This window comes from Anabrus simplex, chromosome 7 (genome assembly GCF_040414725.1).
Source record: "Anabrus simplex isolate iqAnaSimp1 chromosome 7, ASM4041472v1, whole genome shotgun sequence".
NCBI classification, from domain to species: Eukaryota; Metazoa; Arthropoda; class Insecta; order Orthoptera; family Tettigoniidae; genus Anabrus; species Anabrus simplex.
Window position 1 is genome coordinate 139234560 of NC_090271.1, and position 18210 is coordinate 139252769.

Sequence of the window (18210 nt, forward strand, 5' to 3'; positions counted from 1 at the left end):
CCTCCACTCCCCTCGCGGCGACGGACACCAGCACCAGAAGTACACGCCAAGCAGCTAAGCTGTACGCTTCCCAACCATTCAACAGCAGTAAGTAACTTTTACGTACGCACGCACGCACACACACACACTCTCTCTCTCTCTCTCTCTCTCTCTCTCTCTCTCTCTCTCTTGAACGCCTTTCAAATTTCTAATTAACTTAATTTACCTCTTACAGATAGTTATCATATGTCATAGACTGGAAGAGGGCCACCTACAACAACTGCTTTACACACCAGTGTATCCTGCTTTTTACGGTTTCAAGATTAATAACTTCAACAGCACACACTCATCTTCAAACCAGAACACTTTGACAATATAAAAAAAATGCCAGCTACACAGTGCTTGGACTCAATGTAAACATTATATAATGATGCTAAATGCCCCATATGAACTTAGCATGCATACGCAATGAAACAAATGCCTCACATGAGCTCAACATATACCTTCATTTGATTCATCAATAGACGTTTGCATCTTGGAGTGTACTTTCACCTTGTGTGCAATTAATGTAATCTAATGGTTTATAACTTGTCAATCAACACAGTTTTTAAGTTACCTATTTTACTATTATTATGAATGTAATACGTTTCATTATGTGTATGTCAATCTAACTTCCGACTCATGTTTTTTCACTTGACAAGGTAAAAAGCCTAACACAACATTATAAGAGCTTATACAGCTGTATTCAAGCATATTACCTTTTTACACCTGACAAAATATATTAAGAATTTGTTTTATCTGTATAACTTGAAAGGTGAGTACAAGTGTACATAGCAATGTGTTTTACCCTATAATGTAAACTTTTAATGTGTTTCAAAATAGTTACCCTTTTAATATTAGTCTTCTAACAAACTTAAATATACAAACAGGACAACCACTCAAAAACATGACTACTTGATGTCATTCAATACAAAATTGTTTAAAATTTGGCAAGGTATTACTATTGAGAATATGTGTAGTCTAATGTAAATGTATGTTAGCTGAAGATGACTTTGTGAGAAGTCGAAACCGGTCCTATTTTTTTAAAAAACTTTTAATAAATAAGTATTGATCAAGTGGATCTCTCTTTCTATCTATGATATATCTTGGTGAGTCTTGACGTGGTGTCTCTGTTTACGAAAGTACCTGTTGATGGTGTTATGTCTCTCATTAATGATATTTTCACTGAAGAGATCGCAAGGCTTTTCTACCACTGCATGACCTCCTGCTACTTTCTACGGAATGGGAAATATTATGAACAGACAGATGGTGTGGCCATGGGAAATCCTCTCTCTCCTGTTGTGGCTAATTTCTTCATGGAAAAGTTTGAAGAGAAAGCTTTGTCGTTGGCACCTTGCAAACGGAAGATCTGGATGATACGTTCGTCGTATGGACGTAAGGTAAAGACAATCTTGGTCACTTTCTGGATCACCTTAATCGCCAGCACCCTTCCATTTGTTTCACCATGGAAATGGAATCTGACGCCAAAATACCATTCTTAGATGTTCTCGTCACCAAGAAAGAGGATGGATCTTTAGGACACAGCGTTTATCGTAAGCCTACACACACCAATAAATAACTCCATGCAGATTCTCACCATCACCCTGCCCAGAAACATGGTATCCTTACAACTCTGACTACCAGGGCCAGGGGGATTTGTGAAGTGTCAGCTCTAAAAGAGGAAATTAACACCTTGAGAACCACCTTTGAGAGCAATGGTTACAGCAGAGCTTTGATCTCAACGGTTCTGAAATCGACACATAATCGGACGTCTGTTAAGGAAAAAGATGTAAAAGGAACTGCTTACCTACCTTACATACGTAACACGACAGATCGTATTGCTAAAATCTTACGTAGGTACCATGTACAAACTGTTTTTGGAACATCAGTTAAGATTAGGCAACTCCTATGACCAGCTGAGGATAGTTTGCCTAAATTGCAACACCTGGTATCTACAGAGTTCCCTGTACTTGTGGCAAGGTTTATATTGGCAGACTTCGAGAACGGTATGTACTCACATCAAAGAACATACGAGATGTATCAGACTCAACCAACCTGATGAATCAGCTGTTGCTGATCATGCCGTAACACCTGGTCATGATGTCTTGTTCCAAGAAGTGGATGTTGTTGCTCATATAAAGCAATATCGCCCAAGAATTATCAGGGAGACGGTTGAAATACATAAACACCCAGATAATTTCAAGCGTGATACAGGCTACAACCTCAGTGAATCATGGCTACCTATTATCAGAACCATTAGAGAGTAATGCTTTACTGTTGCCATTCGTTGTCTCTAGCTGGGGCTAAAATGGCATCCTGTTTACATCTTAGGGCACCATTTCAAGTTCCTTGTTGCTTTCTCCTAGCAACTCGTTATGCGTCGTTTCAATTCTCTTTTGTCTCCTGATGAAGAAAGGCAAGGTTCCTTTCGAAACGCATTGAGTGTGTTTTATAATTAATTACACGGCATAAGCCCAAAAATATACCTCATGAATAATTATTGAACATGTTGATGAATAAAGGTTGCTGTAAGGGGGAAAAAAAAAATCGTCTCTAAATTCAGGAATATTTGTAGGTGGAGCATCTGTCTTGAAAGCCGATTCCGTTTTTAAACCATGCACCAGGCATCTGGTGCCATGAGATCCGTTGAGCAGTAAGGGTGCAGGGATGGAGTTCCGTGAGAAATTAGGCAATATAAAGTGTTGCAGAAGGTTAAGCGACTTCCCTGCGATGTGGGCTGTTGCCCCATCTTGCAGTGTCCGTTGTTGTTGGAGGAGTTAGCTTCTGGCGTGAAAAAAACAGAGTTTCAGTGATGTTCATCATTGACTACGCTTGGGGACTATAACCCCTTGTTGGAGAGTTCATGTGGTGGTGGTTCTTGGGTGCCCTGTTGCCCTTTTCACTGACATTTGACTGATCCCTTATGACAGAACTTGTCAATGAGAGCTAACATTGTACTGTTCTTTAACGTGAAGCAAACTTGGCCTATTCTGATGCCCCACTGCATATGACCAGAAATTATGTTCCATGATAAACATGTTCTCCTCTGTTGTGAGAACAGTAATTGCAGAAATGAACATAACACTGAATTCACAATATGTCAAACTATATACAATAAATAAATGCTTAATTGTTAGGGAAACCCGGAGTGCAGATAAACAATAATTTCGATGTTGTTTGTTTTGTCGCATACCGTACGAAAGGAGAGACATCCAAGAAAGACTTCCTTGATTTCTGTTCTTGTTGAGATGAGCAGAATTCTGGAGCAAGCTCGTTTTTGTGCTTTCTCTTTCATTTGGGTACTTCAATTTCGTAAATTGCTTTTTGATCAACTATTTACAAATTTTGTTTTCACTTTCTCTTTGACTAGTCAAACTTTTTTTGCAATTACACTAGAGTTCCGTTAATCCGAACTAAAATATTAAATTTTAAAAAAATTCTCCTTTTTGAAATGAAAGAACATATTATAGAATGAAGATTTACTTGCATTTTATTAGTCATATTTTACTAGAATAACTTACTGTAAACATAATTACACATCATAAACCATCAATCACTGGTCATTTATCTTTACAAAGTTTGTTAGTTTCTTTTGCCATAGTGATTGGAACCTACTCGAAGATGCAGTGTTAAACCAGTGTCTCATAAACATCACATCAGTGAGCGTAGCAGCGGAGTGTTTCTCGACGTGGTGTACGGCAAGTTCTAAGGCGGCTGCAGCTTCTGAATGTGGCACTAGTTATTTATTGAGGTCTTCTTCGTCGTCACTGTGTTCTTCATGAACTCCAGATTCTTTCTCCGTCATAGCTACAATTTCTTGGTCTGTTTGTAATTGATGACGGTCAGTTTCCATCCATTCGCTAATGTCATTTTCATTGTCGTTTTCTCCTCTACGGGTTCTTAACTACCCTACTGTAATTTAATACAGTATATTATTAATGTAACTGCTAAAGAATGGACATTTCAAATTACAGTATGTACTGTATTGTAGAAACTATTTTCCTCAGACAGTTGAGGCGCTGGCCTTCTGTCCCAAACTTGGCAGGTTCGCTCCTGCCTCAGTCCTGTGGTATTTGAAGGTGCTCAAATACGTCAGCCTCATGTAAGTAGATTTACTGGCACGTAAAAGAACTCCTGCGGGAGAAAATCCCGGCACCTAGGCGTCTCCGGAAACCGTAAAAGCAGTTAGCTGGACATAAATACAATAACATTATTATTAAAAAATATTTTCCGGTTAATCAGAAAATTTCGTAATCCGAACAGACTACGGTCCCAATTAGTTCGGATTAACGAGACTCTACTGTATGAACCTCTCACTCTATTACTTACTGTTATTCTGTGGAATCTACATTCTTTGAAATCATGGAAAGGCTTTGAATTAATTATATTTGGATAGGATTAATTTCAATAATTCCTTCGTAGTTAACTTTGGTCTTTTGTTTCATAATTCTCAATTTTCTGCTGTTTGATTGCTTTTTTCTTTTTCCACTTCAGTCTGCCTGTGAATCTCAGGTGTGCGAAGATGAATGCCTGGAGGCCTTTTCTTCCCTAAACTCAAGTGTTCAAGGTCGGTTATGATGATAGATATCTTTAAGGTAAGTAGGCCTTTGTTACAGTCTGGTGGTGCAACTGTTCAATACTCTTGTTGGAAATAAGAGTTTCTCAGCCTCATAGTATTTATAGTCTGTTCTACATTTTCATTTTACATTCAGATACATGGAGTTGTGTTGCAATTTCTCGCTATCATCTTCGCACCATTGGAGTTACCGCAAGTATCTTTCTGTTCGATGGTATTTACCCTGAGGCCCCACTGAGAATATATGTATGGCATCGTCTTCAATGTGGCATCCATATTCCTTTCTGATTCTGTCTCTATTGCAATATCATCTGCAAATCTTATTTTATATACTTTTTTACTGTGTATTTTTATTCCCTTATTTCTATGGACAAGTTGAGTAGGTATGGTGATTGTGTACATCCTTGCCTCACTCCTCTTCTGATCTGGGCTGTCGTTGGAATGCCATTAATATTAATAGTGGTGGCCGGGTCTTGGCTGGCTCTGGAGTCTAGGGATAACACATCTGCTTCTTACCTGGAGGCCCCGGGTTTAATTCTCGGTCAGGTCAGGGAATTTTTCGTCTATCTGAAGGCTGGTTTGAGGTCCATTCAGCCTGCGTGAGAACAGTTAAGAAGCTATCTGACAGTGAGATGGCATCCCCCATCCAGAAAGCCAAGAATAACAGCGAAGAGGATTCATTGTACTGACACTGTCATCTAATAATCTGCAAGCCTTCGGGTAGAGCAGCAGCCACTTGGTAGGCCAGGGTCATCTGGGCTGTAGCACCATAGAGTTTGTTTTTGTCTTGTTTTTGTTCTGATTCTTAAAAAGTGCTAACGTCAGTCACCTGTCTTCCCAGTCTAATTTCATTTCCTTTCGACTTTGGAACAATAGGCTCCAGATTCTTGAAAGCTCTAGTTATAACTGTTGCAAGTATTGTAGTGGACCGCAGAGGGATGAGAAGCATGAGGGGTGAAGGGCTGGACAAGCACAAATTGGATTATAAGAAAATCTGCTACAGTTTGAGAGAACTGTATTTTCTTTCTTTTCACCATGAGTTAACAAAATAACACTGCAGTAGTAACTGGGCAAGAGGCTCTGGCATTAACAACAACAAAAGCCCAAAGCTCATTAAGATTTAGAAGTTTAAGAAAACACAAGGATGGGAGCTTAATTAACTTTTAACCCGTAGAGAGCCAGACAACGATATATCGTTGTTTTGTATATACGCGTAAAGTGCCAACCACGATATATCGTCGTTTGGATAGCGCACAATTCTATACGAGTTTGTACAACTTGGGCCGTCAGATTGCAACATTTTGTGTGTCCAGTCCATAGAGAATTGTCATTAGATTTTAACTACGTCGCTAGATAGTGCGTAAATTCATTCGTTATCATGCATTGAATTTCTAAAGTCCGCGTTCATCTACAACGTATGATTTCCATGCCATGTGAGTAAAATGGCGACTAGCGGGAGAAGTTACTTTGTTAACGATGACGAAGTGGCTGTGTATCTTAATAATTTTTAGTAAAGAAGGGGATGATGAAGACTCAGATAAGGAATTCACTCCTCCAACAAGTGAGGAAGGAGAAAGTGAAAGTGTTATTTGGAGTGATAGCGGCGAGTTTTCTGTAAACACTCAATCACGTGCTCATTGTCCGAGTGTAAACATTGAAAGTGGTAATGACCGTCTGAGTGACAGTACTAATGATGACGGCTGTAACAATACCCAACAGCAAAAATGTCATGTTTTCCGTGAAATTCAATTAGGTCAAGATGCAAAATACCAACCCTCACATGATTATTATGATATTCCTGGCCCGAGACACGCCCCTTCGTCAGACGCAAACCTATAGTGTATTTTTATTTTATTTTTCACAGCTCAGTTATGGAACCTCATAACTAGAGACGGGAATTTGCCTATTTGCCTATTTTATTCCTGTCTTCAGAAACGTAGGCTTTTGAGATATAAATAAGTTTTGGGGTCTTTCTAGCTATATTTCGTTGCATTTATTGTGCGTATTAATGCCTATTTCAGGGGTTTGTGCCTATTTGGAGTATAATTGCCTGTTTGATGCCTTTTGACTGTATTTTTTAAAAGACGATTTTCTTCCAGTGCATTATATTGTAGCTTGTCTGTTCGACAGAATTGCCTTCTCTTTTCTCAATATCACTTTACACCACAAACAAAAGTGGGAATTCTCAGAAGTCACCAGAAATAGTTCTAGGGAAATCTCCAACAGGAGAAACAAGGAACAATTTGACCTATAAATCTTCAACCGCTCCAACCTCCTAAGACATATGTGACTGGGCGAGATGGCCGCGAGGTTAGGAACGCGCGGCTGTGAGCTTGCATCCAGGAGACTCCTAGGTACTTAAAATTTGTGACTGACTTTAGTTGCTGGTCATTGATTAAGAATGTTCCCCGTTTTCCTCCTTTTCTGAAGGTCAGAGAGACAGTCTTATTTTCATTTAACCTCAGCTGGTTCTCTTCTGCCCATTTCGTAACTTTATTAAAAGTAGTCTGCAAATCTAACTGAGAAGTTGACGTCAGAACCATGTCATCTGCATACATGAGAATATTGACATTTTCTGAATCTGTTCTTTGTACGATGTCAGCTGTGGCGGCAATGAAAAGCAATGGGCTTAGGGGGTCGCCTTGCAGGACGCCAGTGGTTTGAAGTATCGGATATGACTTGGTGATGCCATCACTAATCTCTACCCAGTTATCTGTAAGGAGATTCTTGATGATTGGAAGTAGATAACAACTAGGCCCGATGATGTTTCCCAACTTCTCTAATACGATAACTCTATTGATCGTATCAAAAGCCTTAGAATAATCAATAAAGATTGCATGAAGTTTTCCCTTTGGAATTGCGAGAGCTTCATTAATATACTGTTGTAGACAATCGATTGCTTGAATGGTTGATCTTCTTCTTCTGAAGCCAAACTGCGAATCTGAGAGCTTGTCGTCTATTAATATTGTGAGGCGCTTACATACTAACTGAGTCAGTGTCTTTAAGAGTGTGCATTCCAGAGCAATTCCTCTGTACGAATTAGGGTCTGCTGTATCACCTTTGCCCTTATACATCATTTTTATTGTGGACTTAGCCCAGCTGTCTGTTATCCTACCCTGTTGTAAACATTCATTCAATAACTGGCAGATGGATTCTTTCAACACTGGGAATATTCCTTTCAAATGTTCATTATAAATGTTATCTGGACCACATGCTTTCCCATTTTTTAAGGCTTTTAACAGTTTCTTCTATTTCTTTAAGCGTAAATCTCTCTGAGTCATTCGGGATAACTGTTGGGTTGACATGAAAATTGATTGGCCGCATGTCCCTCTCCTGAAGAATTGCACGAAGGTGCGCTTCCCAAACATCCATCGGTATATTACGTGAAAACTTTGGCTGTTTAGGACGCAAAGCTTTGTAAGGGTCCTGAGTAGCCTCTTCAATTAAACGTTTTTCTTCCTTTTTGAAAAACGTCTGACGGGCTTGTTTAGCTATGGCTTTATATTCTCTTCTTAAATTAGCGTAGTACTCCAGCCGTTCTTTTGTGCGCAGAAATTTTGCTGCGTGCAGGGCTGACAAAGCTGTTTTTCTTGCTTTGTAGCATGCATGTGTAAACCATGGTTTTGCTTTTCTATTGTTAATTACTGTAGGAGGTATTGCCTTCTTATGAATTTCCTCCAGTTTTAAAGCAGCTTTATTTAGAGTCCCTTTGTTTAGTGTATCGATTATTGCTTTGTTGTCTGAATCTTCTAGTACTGTTAAGTCCAATGTTCTTCTCAACTTTAAAGGCTGTAACTTTTTACTGTGCCTCATACCGTTTATTAGCAGCGTTGTTTTTACGGGCAGATGCTTCTTCTCAGCTTCCATGATAACACTTTGACATTTGGTGGTTATACTAGAATTTATGAAGGCGTCTCCGAAGACCATAAAAGTAGCTAGTGGGACGTAAAGCAAATAGCATTATTATTTATTATTATTAGAATTTATGAAGACAAGATATTGATATATTGAAGTCGCAAAGCAAGTCTGTTGACATAAAAATTTTCAATGATATCTAAAGTGAACGATGACATTTCTGTAATTCCTGGTACCTGTCATGATTTAGTGAACACATTCATTCATAACTAGATTGGTACATCGTATTTAGATTAAAAATTGGTTCAAGAAGAAAAAAAAAAAAATAATAAAGCTGTCTTTAGCAGCAAAACTGTGGCAGCATACACATCTGTAATTTAAATTGTTTGATGCACTAAGGTGACCTGAGTCCGACTCCTTGGCTGAATCGTCAGCGTTGAGGCCTTTGGTTCAGAGGATACCACGTTCGATTTCTGGTCATGTCAGAGATTTTAATCTCATCTGATTAATTCTTCAGGCTTGGGAACTGGGTGTATGTGTTTCTCCCAACACTTTCCTTTTCATATTCAGGCAACATACACACTGCCAACCAATAGTGATTACATCCCTCCACATAAGGTTGGCATTAGGAAGGGCATTCAGCTGTAAAACAGGGCCAAATCCATATGTGAAAGATAGTTTGCACCCATGACCCTACAGATGTGGGAAAAGTGGAAGTAGCAGTAGTAGTAGTTCTCTATTATGTTGACAGCATGTTGTTTACACAGATTGCATGAGGCCAATTTCCAGCCTACTGTAACCACTGTAGAGTAAACAGTACCTTCCTGCTCGTTCATCCCGTGCTGGAAATAGGTCTCATGTTGGACTGAGGACATTGCAATAGCCATGCACGATTCATTTCTATTATTTTATGTGTTATTGTCAGAATCCTATGATGGCCAATCATGTTATCTTTAAACAATTGTACACTACACCCATTTTTTAAAAAGTTTACCTCCACTAATTTGAGATACTCCTTCCTTATTGTTACTCTAACACTTTATAGATCACTTTCATCATAAATTTCACTTTAATCACATGCCTCAGTGTCTACTACAAACATTCCACCCCTGTTGTACAGAGAAAGAATGTAACAGGTGTAGAAGCAAAATGCTGTTAAAGGTAATCCATCTGGTCCCTGTATGTTGAAGTGGCCTCTCTCACTGAATTACACTGTATATACTGAAGAAATCAACATTGGAAAAACTAATGCAAAAAAAGATATAGCTGTGAATCATCTATATCATTAGCCCACCACCCCATAATTCAAAAAGGCAGATGTCTGAGAGACTTCATTCCATTCAGCGTTACCTGGCATTGGTAACTTCGTGAGCTAGCTCTGTCATCTGTTGTAAATAAAACATCTGTATATATTATATATATATATATATAAAAGAACATGTCCTGACTGACTGACTGACTGATTCATCATCGCCGAGCCAAAACTACTGGACATAAAGAAATGCAATTTTGAGGATACATTTATATTACAATGTAGGTGCTCGCTAAGAGAGAATTTTTGGATATTCCGTCGCTAAGGGGGTGAAAAGGGGGGTGAATTTTTAAAATGAGTGTATCTATATCTCACAACATTAAAAGTTTACAAAAGTAAAAATTGGTATTTAGAATCTCCTTTAAAAATAAAGGAACATGCATTGTTTTATTATTGGAAAATCCCACTAGGAGGGGGTGAAAAAGGGTTGAATGCCTTTAATGAAGATACTTATCTCTCAGAAACTGAAGATATTACAGACCTAAAAATTGATATTTGGAGTTTCCTTTAAAAAATACAGAAACGTAGTTTTTTTGTTTTTGAAAAATCCAATTAATGGGGGTTAAACAGGAGTGACAAATGGGGTGAATATTTAGAAAGACTACATCTACAGTATATCTCAGGAACGTAAAATGTTACAGACGTAAAAGTTGGTATTTGGAATCTTCTGTAAAAGTAAAGACACATAGGTGATTTGTTTTAGGAAACTCCACTTAAGGGAAACTAAAAAGGGGGTGAAATTTTAAAATGAGCATCACAGCAGTATAGCTATAAAACTTAATGTTACAGAAGTGAAAAATGGTATTTTTTATCTCTATTAAAAATAAAAAACACGTCTTTGTTGTTTTCGGAAAAACCACTTGGGTGGGGGGGTAAAAGTGATCGAAAATGGGGTTGAATTCTTTTTATTAGGATACTGTTATCTCAAAAACTGAAGATGTTGCAGACGTGAAAATTGGTCTTTGGAATCTGCTTTAAAAGTAAAGGGACATGTATTCCTTTGATTTTGGAAAATCCAATGAGGGGGGGTGAAAGAATTGAAAAATTAATTGAATTAATTGTTTGAGGATACTTACATCTAATGAAAACTAAAGTTGTTACAGACATGAAAATTGGTATTTGGATCTCTCTTAAAAACAAAGAAAAACACATTTTTGGGGGAAAATCATCTTGGGGGACAGGGGTGAAAAAGAATTGAATCCTTTTATGAGGACACATATTTCAAAAACTGAAGATGTTAGTCAGTCATTATAATTGGTATTTATAAGATCCTTTGCTAATAGACACACTTATATCTCAAAACTGAAGGTAGCAGACGTGAACATTGGTATTTGGAATCTCCTATAAACATAAAGAAACATGCCTTCTTTTTGGGTGGGGAAATCAATGGTGGTGGGCTGAAAAAGGAGTTAAGACCAATTGATTTTTCTGTTCATAATGTACTTGATTCTGTTCATAAACCGATCATTTTTAATCTTTCCTGGATTCGTTTTCAAGAGCCATCTTTTCCTTTGGTGAACTTGAAGTTAGATTACAGTAGATTCTCCTGGCATATAAATAAAAATTTGAATACTTCTGAAATAAACGATAGGAATGGTGTTGACCGTGCAATTGTTCATCTCTATAATAATTTAACAACACGGAAGTATATCATTCGTATCGCCAGAAATCCTGCGCACTTGCCTACGCGCGACAATGGTGCTGGTCACATTGTCAGCAATGACAATGGCAGCAGATGTAATTTACCGCCAAGTAATGGTCTTGCATCTTGCTGCGGGGTCCAGAACAATAATAATAATAATAATAATAATAATAATAATAATAATAATAATAATAATATTTATTTATTTACATTTTATGGCCTTCATTGGACCACTCTAGCCAATTTTATACAAACAGTTTTTTAGTTTCCTGTCAGCCCAGTACTTCTTCATTCTCTCTGATCTTATCCTTCTTTCTTCGTCGGAAATCACCCTTCCTATTGTCTGTTTGTTAATTCTGATTTGCAGTCTGGTTTGTTTGCGAGTTTCTTGATTTTGTCGGTTTTGTTTCTTAGTTCTTCCACTGTAATTTGTAGTTCATCCATATCTTCCTTGATTTCTGTAATCCACTTAATGTTGCACTTACTATTCCATAATTTTTCTATTATTCTCCTGATTATCCTGTTCTCTGGTGTCCTGATTAGATGTCCAAAAATTGAAATGCGTTTCTTCCTGATTGACCTCATTACTGGTTCTATTTCCTTGTAGACTGTTTCATTAGACGCTACTCTCCAGTGTCCATCTTTTTGGTATGATTTGTTGATGCATGTTCTAATGATTCTTCTCTCTATCTTGAGTATTTTGTCTATTTGTGCAGTGTTAGTTGTTTTGAAGATGGTTTCGCTTGCGTATGTTATTTCTGGTTGAATGACTGTTTTGTAATGTTTTAATTTTGTTGCTATTGACAGGCATTTTTTGTTGTAGGTATTCTTGGTGACATATTGTGCTCTGGTCAGTTTATTTATTCTGTTATGCCATGCTGGCTTTTCATTGAAGTTATATGTTTTGATTTCTCCCAGATATTTAAATTTATCTACAATTTTGATTTCTTGGTTTCCTACGGCAATTTTGTTTATGAGTGGTGGGTCAGTAAACATGATTACTGTCTTTTCAAAAGATATTCCAAGACCAATCTTCTGTGCTATTTCCTGTAGTGATATAACTTGTTGTCTGGTTTCCTGAATATTGTTGGACAAAGAGCAAGGTCTTCGGCAAAACCTAGGCAATTTAAACTTATGTTGTCTTTGGGTCTTGCAATTCGGATATTCTTTGGGTTCTTCTTGTACCATTCCCTCATTATATATTCCAAGACACAGTATAATAATAATAATAATAATAATAATAATAATAATAATAATAATAATAATAATAATAATAATGTTCTGGACCATCGTCAAAATATGCGGACCGCGATGGAAACTGGTCCTGGCCAGGTAATGAGTACGAATGCAGTCCGGCCGCAGGATCAGTACCGCCAAGGCACCCAAAATGACACCATGCCGGATCTCCTCCAGGATTTGATCTATACTAAAAATGCTTATAGGAAAAGATTTAGGGCCAGTTGCATAAACCATTTGATCTTGGATCAGAGACGAAATTGATCTCATTTTCACGCTAAACTTGGATTTTTTGTTCTATAAACTGAGATCAACTCGTGCTGAACTAGGATTAACTTTGACTGGAGAAATTTCTAATACCAATATAAATGGTCCGTTATTGAACATTATAAATTTTCCAGCTAACTCATTCCTGGTTGCCAGCATTTCGCCCTCGTGTGCTAGGTTGGGCTCGTCAGTTGGTACCTAGCACACCTACCAAGATGCATGACTAGTGCATACCGTGGAGGCCACTGCGTAGGCTACTTAAAGCCACCGGCAGTGCCAATGCACTATGAGAGACCTTGTCTCACTACTAAAAATTGATGCCTGCTTGGCCATCTGATGATATAGATGGTGATTCCCATAGGGAATCTGAATATTTGTCCCGAATGAGTAAATTTATAATACCAGTATAAATGGTCCGTTATTGGACATTATAAATTTTCCAGCTAACTCATTCCTGGTTGCTAGCGTTTCGCCCTCATGTGCTAGGTTGGGCTCGTCAATTGGTACCTAGCACATCTACCAAGACGCATGGCTAGTGCATACCGTGGAGGCCACTGCGTAGGCTACTTGAAGCCACCGGCAGTGCCAATGCACTATGAGAGACCTTGTCTCACTACCAAAAATTGATGCCTGCTTGGCCATCAGATGATACGACACGCTGGCAACCAGGAATGAGTTAGCTGTAAAATTTATAATGTCCAATAATGAACCATTTATATTGGTATTATAAATTTACTCATTCGGGACAAATATTCAGATTCCCTGTGGGAATCAACATCTATATCATGAATTCGGCACCACCTGAACACACTGGGAGGACTTCCCTCTTTAGCAGATAAGATTGCATAGATCTTCCATAACCTATCCTCAGTCTGCACAAAACAACTACTTCTCTCTTAAGGACAGGAAGAGGACTGCCAAACAACAGATGTCTTTTAATTTCTCTCAGTTTGTTGAAAGTTCAGATAGCTAGCCATTCAGATTCTCAGGATGTCAAAGATATATGTCCCCAGCAGATAGATTCATAAGAAGTCGAAGAATACAGCAAGCTAGGATTCTACAAAAGGGTAAGTGATTTGGTATGGAAAGATGATGTTCCATTTACGTGCAAGAAAACCCTCTACAGTCTTACTACGTGCCAATATTGACCTGTGTCACATATTCGTGGGCAGTAACCACAAAGGAGGAGAGTGGAATACAGGCATTGGAAAGAAGTTCCTCAGAAGTATGAAAATTAAAACAAGAATGGGAAAAGTCAAGAATGAAAAGTTCAGACGGAAGCTGGATGTTGAAAAACTCTGAGACCAGATAAGGAAGCCTCGCCCTAGGTGGTTTGGGCATGTCAAAAGAATGAAAGCAGACAGAATTCCACAAATAAGTTTAGAGCAGAAATGTGACAGAAAGATGCAGACCAAGAAAGAGATGAGAGGACCAGATTGAGGATGATATTGGAGGAAGAAGAATAAGAAAAAAGCAGAAGAAGGAGGTACATTCATAGGTCTAGGTACGTGGTAAAAGTATAGCTTCTTTTGCAGTTTGATCTGCTAGATTGTTTTCTGCCTTCCCATCATGGCTTGGAAGCCACGTGAAGGTGATTCGGGTGCCAGTATCGCAAAACCCAGCTAGAAGGTCATGAAACTATTGCATCAACGGGTGTTGCGAGAAGCATAAGGAAGTAATCTCATTCGTGCCTCGGCGCTAGATAGCAGATTTCTGCAGCATATAGTAGGAAGGAAGATCTTGGTGCTGACATCATCGGAAATGAATGAGTATCCAACATTCTCTCCTATCTTTGAACCGTCCGTGAAGAAAAGTCGCGCATCCAAATATTAACAAAATCCTGGAACAGAAGCATCTATGTTCACCTTAGGTCCACAGAGTAAATCTAGCTGTGTATCCAGTCACAGAAATGGGCACAGAGGTACCTCGCTAGGGGTACATTCAAGGCAACCACCAATAGCCACATCCAAATCACGGTACTAGCTATCAATTCAAATCCCAACCGGTCACGTGGCATTCAGCCACTTTTCACACCTCCGATGGTACTGGGGATCAAACAGACATGGATAGCTTGGATGTTGCAGAATTTTACGAATGTTGGCAGTGTACATGAGGAGTAAGAGATCTGTTGCTGTATTTTTCAAAAAGGCGAACTCCCACTTCAGCAAGTAGGCTGGAAATTGGCCTAGTACGGGAATCTCTGGTTGACAGCTGAACCATATGTCTCATTACCATAGCTGATCCAGGAAAGAACCATAGCCATGTAAAACCATAGCATTTACTAGACTCACCTCTAATATCTGATGTAGAACAAACACCTACTTGCTGGAGGAAGCAGGCAGGCCATGTAAACAAAGGAGTAGCTAGGGAGAGGAGGGAAGGGGGTAAAGAAGGGATGGTTAAGGGGAGTGGGGAGAGAGGGGAGAAGGAGATAAAATTGTTTTACCCATCTGGAACAGTTTTTCAATCCTAACTTCAATCTAAATAAAATTTCAGAGGAATCAAACATTTTATTTGACTTTTTAATTCCTAATCTTTAGTAATCATGCCTTGGATAAAAATAATTTTCTTTTATAATCTTTTTAAATTCCTCTCTCAGCAGCAGTCTTTCTTTCTTCATCCTTAAGCACCACTTTGGAGACCCCGTAGACACCCTACTAAGTGGCTGAAACTAGTCCCGAGACTTAGGTAAAATCATTTACTTGATATATTGTATTGAAATGGTTGATAGTTGATAGTTCAGTATTCAGTATTTATTAATGAACAAAATAGGCTTCCAGCCCAGATACATGTTCACAAAGCAATAATCCTATTAAATATAATAATAATAATAATAATAATAATAATAATAATAATAATAATAATAATAATAATAAACAAGAATCTACCTACAAAACAACTAATCTAGCCTTACCCTGACCTTGCATTCACCATATGACCGTCACAACAGATAGTTCTGAAAAAGAAGAAGAAAAAAAAAGAAAGAAAGAGAAAAAAACACGCTGATATTACGTTACAACAGATTCCGCTCCAGTCCTTGTATGCACAGTTGCTTACTTCACAATCCTTGTTCCTTAACCTACTTATCCTGGATTTAAAGTGCACCAAATGACAACAATCGCATACTGACTTGCAATCTCGCAATCGGTACGGCCTCTACATTGCAGGCATACCATATTATTTACTTACTCAATTACTTCGCAATCTGAATGCGCATCGCTGTCACTCGGTCCCACTTCACCTCCAGGCTCGAATTCTACATCCTTCACTATGTACACATTACCAGCACTTCACTTACTGCTGAAATTACCTAACAAACTCAAACCACTGGATACTGTTATACAAGACCCCCATAAACATCATAAACACCCGTCCCCATTCCAAACACATACCCCTTATCCCTCCAAGCTATATTCACCACCATCTCCCTATGAATCTCCTTCCATTTTTCTCACACATGCATTTTTAACCGCACATAAGTACCTGTTCAGTTCTCCATCTTCCCATTCTTTAATAATCCACCTTATAATACTCCACCCGTCACCTATTCGTTGGCTGACTCGTTGGCTGAACGGTCGGCGTACTGGCCTTCGGTTCAGAGGGTCCCGGGTTCGATTCCCGGCTGGGTCGGAGATTTTAACCTTAATTGGTTAATTCCACTGGCACGGGGGCTGGGTGTATGTGCTGTCTTCATCATCATTTCATCCTCATCACGACGCGCAGGTCACCTACGGGTGTCGAATAGAAAGACCTGCACCTGGCAAGCCGAACTTGTCTTCGGACACTCCCGGTACTAAAGGCCATACGCCATTTCATTTTCATATATTCCTAACATTTTCTGATGTTTGGCACCCAATAGACTACTTCTGATCTTACTTGTTTCTTCACAATTACTTAATAAGTGAAAATCGTTGTTCTCTGCCCCACAAAGTATACATACTGACTTATCTCTGCCTTTCAACCATCCCTTATTTTTATGAAGCCCCATTATCCACCATATCAACCCTCTCCTGTTTAACCTCTCTACGTATCTAATATTTAACCCCGTTACTTCTTCTACTTTATTAAAAACACACTAAGAAAACTTCTTACTCTACTTTCAGCCTGTACACCTCTTCCCACATGTACCCCAAACCTATCATCTCCAAATATCCCTTAATTTTTTCTAGCCAACCTCCCTTATACATACTGTTCCGCTGTTGTTCATACGCGGCCTGTAATACCCCCCCCCCCACTTCCTGTCTTTTAAAATTCGTCCAATATCTAACTATTCTTTTCACACACTCAGATTCCAAATCCTCCCCACACATTAATTCTGCCTCTGCATTACCTGTGCACAGCGGCAGCCCCATCACTATCTTACCAAAATTACTAATAATTCGTCTTAATTCACCTCTTTTCTCATCCAACCCCCATACTTCCGCACCATACAATGCCCTACCGAAAATCACTGATCCTAACACTAACCTCAAGGTTTTATAACTGATACCCAGATATTTAGCTAGCAAGTTTTTGACTGAGGCTAGGGCTGCCAAACCTCTGCTTTTCGCCCTACTAATCTGATCATTCCAAGTTCCTTTACTGTTAATAATGACTCGTAAATATTCCAACTTCCTTACTTGTTCCAACTTTTCTCCCTGCAGGGCCCATTTCCCGTCCTCCCCTCTTCCTTTGTTTACCTGGGCTACTAGCATTTTAGATTTATTCTCGTTAATTCTCAAGTCCCATTTCTTTGCGAAAAGCGACACTGCATTTAAAGCTCTCTGCATCTCCCCTGAAGTTAGAGTAATCAATATCACATCATCAGCAAAAATCAATCCTGGTACCTCCAATCCATTAATTACCGGCACAGTCCAATTGCTATCCCCATGCCCATCCAAGATATCGTTAATAAAATAAACAATATTGGCGATAAGTAAAGGAAATCAAAGAGAAATTTGGAAAGGGAATCACAGTCCAAGGAGAGGAAATCAAAACCTTGAGATTTGCCAATGATATTGTTATTTTATCTGAGACTGAAGAAGATCTCGAAGTTGCTGAATGGTATGGATGAAGTCTTGGGTAAGGAGTACAAGATGAAAATAAATAAGTCCAAAACAAAAGTAATGGAGTGCAGTCGAACGAAGGCAGGTGATGCAGGAAATATTACATTAGGAAATGAAGTCTTAAAGGAAGTAGATGAATATTGTTACTTGGGTAGTAAAATAACTAACGATGGCAGAAGTAAGGAGGACATAAAATGCAGACTAGCACAAGCAAGGAAGAGCTTTCTTAAGAAAAGAAATTTGCTCACTTCAAACATTG

General features: G+C 38.7%; 1 protein-coding gene across 4 annotated transcripts in view; it reads left to right on the plus strand.

Moving 5' to 3' along the window:
• Asx (Additional sex combs) overlaps nt 1-18210 on the plus strand; it is a 273851-nt gene that overhangs the window by 73648 nt on the left and 181993 nt on the right. The window contains exon 2 of one of the 4 annotated variants that reach the window (XM_067151345.2): nt 4513-4613. The exons of the other annotated variants lie outside the window; for them this stretch is intronic. The gene's annotated coding sequence lies outside the window, so the exon portion shown is untranslated. The remainder of the gene's footprint in view (nt 1-4512; nt 4614-18210) is intronic. 4 annotated transcript variants of the gene reach the window in all.